The 9,972-nt window shown below is 43.7% G+C and overlaps 1 long non-coding RNA gene across 3 annotated transcripts in view; it reads left to right on the forward strand.

Moving 5' to 3' along the window:
* Positions 1-9,972, forward strand: part of LOC138757814 (uncharacterized) — a 179,944-nt gene that overhangs the window by 4,043 nt on the left and 165,929 nt on the right. For 2 of the 3 annotated variants that reach the window (XR_011353906.1, XR_011353907.1), the window contains exon 2: positions 889-998. This is a non-coding gene — a long non-coding RNA (uncharacterized lncRNA). Of the gene's footprint in view, positions 1-888; positions 1,036-9,972 lie in introns of all 3 variants that reach the window. The other variant, XR_011353905.1, reaches the window with a different exon arrangement.

Consider the following 9,972-nt stretch of genomic DNA (forward strand, 5'->3'; position numbering starts at 1 on the left):
TTGCAAGGAAACTGACTTCATTCAGGACCTTGCTCATACAGGGGGCCCTCATGAGCACACCCACCAAGCAGCACCCCCCTCCTTCCAATATGTACAGTTGTACTCTCCCCCCCACCCCAGTCACTCCGACTGAGCTGTCATACTCACAGCAGGTTGACACAGTGCTAAATGTCCAGGACAAGACAGCGGCCCCGGCTGCAACACTACAGTCGATGCTTTGCCAGTTAGTGTGGAAGATCAAGCCACCAGACTGGCTTAACCTGTAAGACTTTGTGCCCCACGTCACCTGCCGAACAATAAAAAATACAAGGGGTGAATGTGGTGTATTGTATTCCTGATTTCATGGCTCTGCTCTATCCTGTGACTATCTGTGGCTTCTCCATCTTTGACCTTGTATAAAGCTTTGAACACCTTAATCCTTCCCGAGAAAGTCTGGGGCAAGGCACAGGATGAGGTCCTTGTCCATCTCAAGTTATTTATTGCTTGTCACCCACTAACCAGACAGACAAATCACCTGTCAATGTATATTTAAGACAACTCTGACTGAAATGGGTCCCATGCTTGCAAATTGTCCCATGTTGGAATGTGGAACCTCCTTGGTATGAAATGGAAGCTGGCCTATTAAGCTTTCCAAATCCTGCATCCTTCACTCTTTTCCATTCAAACCTGGACAAGTTATTTTGTTTTGAAATACATCACTTAAAGTCATAAATACAATCTCAACTTGCAGAAGTAAAATACTGTGGTGAAGGAAATCTGAAATCAAAACAAAAAAAAATTTGCAATGTTTACAGTTTCAGAAAATCAAACTTATGTAAGACAAAGCTGCTGTTCTAGAGTAGTTTGTCCCATTTACTGATAAGCTCCTTTATTGTTGTGTGATTGCAGGAGGATTAAACACCCAAATTCTTGTCACTCAAAGGATGTGGAGACAATATCATACAGATTAGACTGTTAAGCATAGCTGGTTCCTGTTTGTGAAGACATTAGGACTCCAGGTGAATTTCTGCTGTGTACCTGCTGACTCTCTGCCTGGTAGGATTTGAACTCTGTAACCATTAGTTCACTAACCACTAACTCATAATTTACCGGCTGGCAATAACCCTCTGGCTTCTCATACAGTGAGAGGAATGAGCTGCTGACAGCAGGCACATCAAACCACTGAAGAGGTACCAACAGCCCTAAACCTAACCTTAATGTTTGAGTACCATACAATAATAGAGAACATAGGAGTAAAACAGAGACCTTGGGGTACAAGTGTGCAGTTCCATGGAAGTAATGACTTAGGATGGTGAAGAAGGCATTTGGCAAACTTGGCAAAGGTTTGGGCCCCATGATGCATGTACAAGGCATTGGTGAGACCACACCAATGTTCTGCAGGCAGTTCTGGTTGTCCAACTTTAGAAAGGATATCAATGAGATGGAAGGGGTGCAGAGATTCATCAGGATGTTTCCAGGGCTGGAAGGCTTGAGTTATAAGGAAAGGTTGGATGGATTAAGCTCGGGGGACTAAGGGGTGACTTTATAGAGGTTTTTAAATCTTTGGGGGGGGGGGCAGTGTGCATAAAGTCAATGCACAGTTTGTTTCTAGCGTAGACAATTCTCGAACTAGAAGGCATAGATTTAAGAGGGACATGAGGGGCAATATTTTCACTTAAAGGGTAATGGGCATCTGGAATGAGCTGACAGAGGAGTGAGTGCAATAAAAATGTTCAAAAGACATTAAACCAATTTATAAATTAGGAAAGGATTTGAAGGATATGGACCAGGTGCAGGCAAATAGAACTAGCTCAGAATGCCAACTTGGTCAGCACGGATGAGATAGGCTGAAGGACCTAATTTGTGCTATGACTCTAATACCTGCTGTAATTAGGCATGGGTTGACTTGCCTGGATAGTCAACAAAACAAAGCTCTATCTTGGTACATGTAACAATAAACAATTTAATTCAAAGTAAAATCCTCCAAATCTACTGGCAAGATGTTAATCCAAGCCTCAGTTTGCCTACAGCTCAGCAATGAGGCTTTAATCATGCCCAATCAGCTCCAATATGTGAGCCAAGTCATGCACAATCCTGCCAACAAACTCTGAAACAGGCAAACTCCTCTGAACTCAGTCACAGCAGCAGAGGAGAAGTAATTATTTGAGGATTTTCTCAAAGCTTCCTTTAAGAAGTCACATCCTCACTGGCCCTTGGATATGCATACCCTGTACCTAGTCAAAGTGCAGTAGGAGCATTTAGGATGGCACTAGTTCGCTGCAACCTCAACCTTCACTTCAAGCCAAAGTCCAGGAACAGTAAAGCCCCCAGAAAGAGGTTCAATGTTGGAAACGCAGTCAGACGAAGTGAGAGGAAACTTCCAGGCAAACCTCAAAGCAAAGCTTGAGGATGCAATCCGCCTCACAAACTCGTCCCCTGAAACCCTCTGGGATCAGCTGAAGACTACCATACTGCAATCCACTGAAGAGGTAATGGGCTTCTCCTCCAGGAAAAACAAGGACTGGTTTGACGAAAACAACCAGGAAATCCAGGAGCTGCTGGCAAAGAAGCGAGCTGCCCACCAGGCTCACCTTGCAAAGCCGTCCTGGCCAGAGAAGAAACGAGCCTTCTGTCGTGCATGCAGCCATCTTAAGCGCAAACTCTGGGAGATCCAAAATGAGTGGTGGACTAGCCTTGCCAAATGAACCCAGCTCAGCGTGGACATTGGCGACTTCAGGGGTTTTTACGAGGCTCTAAAGGCTGTGTACGGCCCCTCACCCCAAGTCCAAAGCCCGCTGCGCAGCTCAGATGGCAAAGTCCTCCTCAGCGACAAGATCTCCATCCTCAACCGATGGTCAGAACACTTCCAAACTCTTTTCAGTGCCAACCGCTCAGATCAAGAATCCGCCCTTCTCCAGCTCCCTCAACAGCCCTTAAGGCTAGAGCTGGATGAGGTCCTCACCCGGGAAGAGACATATAAGGCAATTGAACAACTGAAAAGAGGCAAAGCAGCAGGTATGGATGGAATCCCCCCAGAGGTCTGAAAGGCTGGCGGCAAAACTCTGCATGCCAAACTGCATGAGTTTTTCAAGCTCTGCTGGGACCAAGGAAAGCTGCCTCAGGACCTTCGTGATGCCATCGTCATCACCCTGTAAAAAACAAAGGCGAGGAATCAGACTGCTCAAACTACAGGGGAATCACGCTGCTCTCCATTGCAGGCAAAATCTTCGCTAGGATTCTCCTAAATAAAATAATACCTAGTGTCACCGAAAATGTTCTCCCAGAATCACAGTGCAGCTTTCGTGCAAACAGAGGCACTACTGACATGGTCTTTGCCCTCAGACAGCTCCAAGAAAAGTGCAGAGAACAAAACAAAGGACTCTACATCACCTTTGTTGACCTCACCAAAGCCTTCGACACCGTGAGCAGGAAAGGGCCTTGGCAAATACTAGAGCGCCTCGGATGCCCCCCCAAAGTTCCTCAGCATGGTTATCCAACTGCACGAAAACCAACAAGGTCTGGTCAGATACAGCAATGAGCTCTCTGAACCCTTCTCCATTAACAATGCTGTGAAGCAAGGCTGCTTTCTCACACCAACCCTCTTTTCAATCTTCTTCAGCATGATGCTGAAACAAGCCATGAAAGACCTCAACAATAAAGACGCTGTTTACATCCGGTACCTCACGGATGGGTGTCTCTTCAATCTGAGGTGCCTGCAAGCTCACACCAAGACACAAGAGCAACTTGTCCGTGAACTACTCTTTGCAGACGATGCCGCTTTAGTTGCCCATTTAGAGCCAGCTCTTCAGTGCTTGACGTCCTGTTTTGCGGAAACTGCCAAAATGTTTGGCCTGGAAGTCAGCCTGAAGAAAACTGAGGTCCTCCATCAGCCAGCTCCCCACCATGACTACCAGCACCCCCCACATCTCCATTGGGCACACAAAACTCAAAACGGTCAACCAGTTTACTTATCTCAGCTGCACCATTTCATCGGATGCAAGGATTGACAAGATAGACAATAGACTCGCCAAGGCAAATAGCGCCTTTGGAAGACTACACAAAAGAGTCTGGAAAAACAACCAACTGAAAAACCTCACAAAGATTAGCGTATACAGAGCCGTTGTCATACCCACACTCCTGTTCGGCTCCGAATCATGGGTCCTCTACCAGCATCACCTATGGCTCCTAGAACGCTTCCACCAGTGTTGTCTCTGCTCCATCCTCAACATTCATTGGAGTGACTTCATCTCCAACATGGAAGTACTCGAGATGGCAGAGGCCAACAGCATCGAATCCACATTGCTGAAGATCCAACTGCGCTGGGTAGTTCACGTCTCCAGAATGGAGGACCATCGCCTTCCCAAGATCGTGTTATATGGCGAGCTCTCCAGTGGCCACCGAGACAGGTGCACCAAAGAAGAGGTACAAGGACTGCCTAAAGAAATCTCTTGGTACCTGCCACATTGACCACCGCCAGTGGGCTGATATCGCCTCAAACTGTGCATCTTGGTGCCTCACAGTTCGGCGGGCAGCAACCTCCTTTGAAGAAGACCGCAGAGCCCACCTCACTGACAAAAGACAAAGGAGGAAAAACCCAACACCCAACCCCAACCAACCAATTTTCCCTTGCAACCGCTGCAACCGTGTCTGCCTGTCCCGCATCACACTTGTCAGCCACAAATGAGCCTGCAGTTGACGTGGACATTACCCCTCCATAAATCTTCGTCCGCGAAGCCAAGCCAAAGAAGAAAAAAAAAGAGTTAAAGTTTATTGTCATATGCACCAGGATGACGTCTTAAAAGTTGTTTTGACGGGACTCCAGCCAGGCATTTCATACATATTACAAGAAAGACACCGCACCAAAATGGAGGGCAGGGGCTGTTTAAGTAATGGCCTCTTCTGTTTCTGGTGGTCTTTAGCAGACAGATTCCCATTCCACACAGTGATACAGTCTGAAAGGATGCTTTCAATGGTCCACATGCAGAATTTATTATGGGAAGAAGGTGACATGCCAAATTTCCCAAGACTTCAAGGAAGTAGAGGCGCTGTTGCGTGTTCATGGCCATTGCAATGACGTGTGGAGTGGAGCAAGTGACAGCCTAAAACCTTAAAGCTGTCCAGTATCTCCACTCCAGTATTGTTGATGTAGACCAGAGCGAGAGAGTGCTCTGCCCTCTTCTGGAGGTCTATAAGCAGCAAAATGGTCTAAAGATATGATCTAGAAATAATGGCCATAAGTTGGAAGAAATTTACTCTGTTACCAGCAACCCAGTCTCGCTCTGATAAACCTGCCTATGGCAGTCAACAAATCCCACATTGCCCTCCGAGGTGACTGGTGATAGAGTTTACATTCTCTCCACACAGCAGAACTCTAAGTACGTTTTAATTGTTGAAATTAAACGGTGTGCATATACAATCACTTTATGAGGAAACTAACATGTTGTGAAATGTTTTGGAAGCTGTGCCCATGCAAATTTTTCAGAATTCCTTATTTTGATTTGGAATTAAACTTTGCATTAGTTAGGCCAAGATTCAATTTTACCTCAGCAAAATGTGCCTCGAATCCTTTGAATTTAAATTTAGACATACAGCACAGTAACAGGCCCTTTTGGCCCATGAGCCCGTGCTACTCAATTACACCCAATTGGTCAACAATCCCCATATGTTTTGAATGGTGGGAGGAACCTGGAGCACCTAGAAGAAACTTGCACAGATGTGAGGAGAATGTACAAACAGCACTGGATTTGAACCTTGGTCTGTGTCACTAGTACTGTAACAGCATTGGACTAACTGCTATGTTAACCATGCTGCCCGAATGAGCAGTGTAATTGTAGTCTGCGGCCATTTTTGTGTCATATTTTTACTACCCAGGCTTTGCTCAGTTGCTCTGCTGCTTGAGGGTCTGCCACAGAGATTTGAATTCCTAATCCAGGATAACATAAGAAGATAAGAAATAGAAGCCATCGTAGGCTATTCGATTCACAAGCCTGCTCTGCTATTTAATAAGATCACAGATGAACGAACCATGGATATGACTCCACCTAACTGCTTTTTCTCATTACCCTTAATCCCCATAAAATCTATCTATCTGTGTTTTATGTTTAATGAGGCAGCCTCTGGTGTTTCCTTGGGTAGAGAATTTCACAGATTCATTACTCTCTGGGATAAGCATTCTTCCTCATTTCCACCTTACTACTCCTTTAAATCTTGAGGCATGTCCCCTTGTTCGAGTTTCACCTACCAGTGGAAACCAATTTCCTGCCTCTATTTTATCTATCTGTTTCATAATTTTATGTTTTGATAAATTTTGCTCTCATTCTTCTGAATTACAAGTGATTCAACCGCTCCTCATAGGCTAACCCTCTCATGTCTGGAATCAACCTGGGGAACCTCCTCTGAACCACGTCCAAAGCCATTGTATATTTTCTCAGGTAAGGAGACCAGAACTGTGTGCATTACTCCAGTACAGTTGCAGCAGAACTTCCCTGTTCTTAAGTTCAATCTCTCCTTCAATGAAAGCCAACATATCATTTGCCTTCTTGATCTCTGTGCACTTACCTGTAAACCAACCTTTTGTGATTCATGCTCAAGCACTCCCAACTCCCTCTGCAGAACCAGATGCTGCAACATTTCATCGTTATAATCTGATCTTCTATGTTTTTTCTCTTCCAAAGTGGATGACCTCACATCTACCAACATTGTACTCCATCTGACAGACCCTTGCCCACTTACTTAACCTCTTTATATCGCTCTGCAGACTCTCCGCATCCTCTACACAATTTGTTTTTCTACTCAGTTTAGTGCCAAACTTAGATACACTACACTTGGTCCCTTTTTCTAAATCATCAATGTATATTGTGAACAGTAGGGTCCAGCCCTGACTCCTGCGGCACTCTGTTCACCACTGATTGTGAACCAGAGAAACACAAATTAATCCCAACTCTCTACCATCTGCCAGTTAACTAGTCATCTATTCATTCAAATCTATCCCAAATCCATGCATCCTTACCTAATGGATCAGTCTTTTATGCGGCACCTTAGCAAACATTTTCTGGAAATTCTCTATCCACTGCCCTTGTAATATTCTCAAAGAATTTCAGTAAGTTTATCAAACAGAACATTTGTTCGTGAACCCATGCTGCATCTTCCTGATGGAACCAGATGTCCTGCTATTTCTTCCTTATAGAACCATAGAAAACCACAGCACAAAAAACAGGCCATTCACCTCTTCTAGTCTGTGCTGAAAAATCATTCCTCTAGTCTCACTGACCTGCACCCATTCCATAACCCTCTAGACATCTCCCATCCATGTAACTATCCAATTTATTCTTAAAACTTAAGAGCAAGATTATATTTACCACATCAGATGGAAGTTCATTCCAAACTCCCACCACTCTCTGAGTGAAGTTCCCCCTAACCATTTCACCCTAAAGCCATGTCCTCTTATATTTATCTCAATGATAGCTTTTGAAAATTTCCCAGACTACTGATGTTAATCTAACTATGTAATGATTGTGGTTGCAATGCAACTAGCAATGTCTTAGTGTGATTATACTTGGCTGCCACCAGGGGCTGACACACAGCATGTAGATCAGTAATGGAGGTTTGCAGCCTCATGGCATGCCTCATGTGCTGCTAACAACAACTTTAAAGTAAAGAACCTTTTCCTTCACTCATATGAATACAAGATGAAACAAACTGGTCTTTAGTTATATGCCTTTTGCTTACATCCTTTCTCAAACATTGGCTTGACATTCACTGTCTCCCAATCTGATCCAATGGACAGCACAGTTCGTGTAGTGGTTAGTGCAACACTGTTACAATGGCTGTGGTCAGGATTGAGTTTCAAATCCTGTGCTGTCTGTAAGGAGTTTGTATGTTCTCCCCATGAATACATGAGTTTTCTCTGAGTGCTCCTATATCCTCCCACCCTTCAAAACATGCTGGAGGTTGTGGGTCAATTGGGTGGCACGGGCTTGTGAGCCGAAAGGGCCTGCTGTATGTCTAAGTTAAAATAACCTGCCAGGACCATTCCGGTCCAGAGAATTTTAGCAAATTATCACCAAAGCCTCAACTATTATCTTTCTTTCAGTACCTTGGGATGCCTTCCATCAGGATCTGGAAACTTACCCATCTTTAGACCCTCTAGTTTGCTATCATCTCCTATTATATCTATATAATTTCTCCTTCGCAAATTTGAAGTGTCCTTCACTGTGAAGACCGACTTAAAATCATCATTCAGCCCTTTGGTTATTTCTGCATTACCCCAAATTAATTCCCTTTTCTTATTTTCCAAGGGACCTATGCTCACTCAAGCTACCTTTATCCTCTTTATATAATTATAAAAAAATACTTTTAATATCTGCTTTTATATTTTCTGCAAGTTTACTTTCATAATCTATCTTGCCTTTCTTTATTGCTTGCTTGATTGTTCCTTTTTAAGGTTTTCCCAATCTTCCAGTATCCCACTATTCTTGGCCACTTTGGATGCGTTAGCTTTTAGTTTGATGGCTTCTTTTATTTCCTTATCCAGGGCTTGCTCTCTGGACACTCAGTGTCCTTGTACATAACTGGAATATACTTTTGCCAAGCACTACCACTGTTCCCAATCTGCCTCAGCCAACTCCTCCCTCATCCCATTGTAGGTCTCCCTGTTTGAACACAATATACTGGCTTTAGATTGAACTATTTCACCCTCCATTTATATGAGAAATGAAATCATACTGTGATTTCCCCCTTCTGAGAGAATCCTGAACTGTTGGATTATTGAAGAAGAACTGCCTTGTCTGATGTACCACAGACTAAACCCAGGACCACCCTGGGTGAAAGCAATTCTGCTTTTCTCTTCCTCTCTTAAAGCCACTAAATGCTTTATCACAAGATGTTTACCTGCTTGTCATTTCTGCTGGGATATCAGCAAAGCCCTGCAGAAATTCTCTGCAGTTTCTGGACAATTGCAATAGCCTGTTTCTGCATTTGAGTACAGTGATTTTTTTTTTCCTCTGGCGTGATTAGCAGAATTGTTGTTAGTTGAGGGAGTAAGGGGGGGGGGGGGGAAAGGGAATAGAAAAAGCTTGAACTCTACAGAAAATCTTGTATCAAATTGATAATTGTAAACTGTAATCAATGTTAATGTTGTCAACATTAATATCGAAAAGATTGAAACTGTTTGAGTTTAAGTTGGGAAAATCACAAAAAAAATTAAAAAAGAATTGTTGTTAGTTTCCCCTGTGAATGATGCCATGTCATCTTGTACAGAACCATCAGGGCTTTGAGAATGTCTTGTCTGAAAGATATGAATTGCACTGCCAACATCTAAATCCATTATTTTGTTACAGTAACTGGAAGTGACATAAGAGCCTTGGTTCACTTTACATTTACTTTCTTTTGGTGGTGTTACTTTAACTAAAGGTTGGAAATAAATATAAAGCAACCATCTTGTTTTTGTTTCCCAAACAAAAGGCATAGACAGGAGGGAGAACTGAATGCAGCTTGTAGCTGTGCCCGTCTCCCAAAGGGATATATACTGAGTCCATTCTGTCCAAGTAGGGAATAGCTCATACTTAAGCTGACAACTGATAGCCGAGGCAAAGAAAGGCTCTGAATAAAAGGATTGCTGAGCATAACGGTTCTGTCAGGTAGGGTGAGAGTTTAATTCAACTCTTTGTACTCTTGAAGTGTGAAGTGATAGCGACTGCCATCTCTGTTTAGTTCTCCTGCACAACTCCAGGTGCTCGGAGGCAGAGGTGGGAAAGCTTGGGGGGTCTCTGGAGAATATTTCTGTGTATATTGTATTCACTCAGGCTTTGGAGCCTTCCTGTTTCATAGTGATGAGAAGTAAGTTGAACTGTTAACCAGATGACTCACAGATGAGCTCTGGTCTCCAGAGCTTTGCCTTCTCAACCCAGATTAGAAAAAGCCCATGACAGACAAAGCAGCTCCTGGGCCTGGGAATTTGGGAGCTGAGGTGGAGAGAGATGTGTGTAATACTAT

The sequence above is a fragment of the Narcine bancroftii genome, chromosome 3 (assembly GCF_036971445.1).
Source record: "Narcine bancroftii isolate sNarBan1 chromosome 3, sNarBan1.hap1, whole genome shotgun sequence".
NCBI lineage: Eukaryota > Metazoa > Chordata > Chondrichthyes > Torpediniformes > Narcinidae > Narcine > Narcine bancroftii.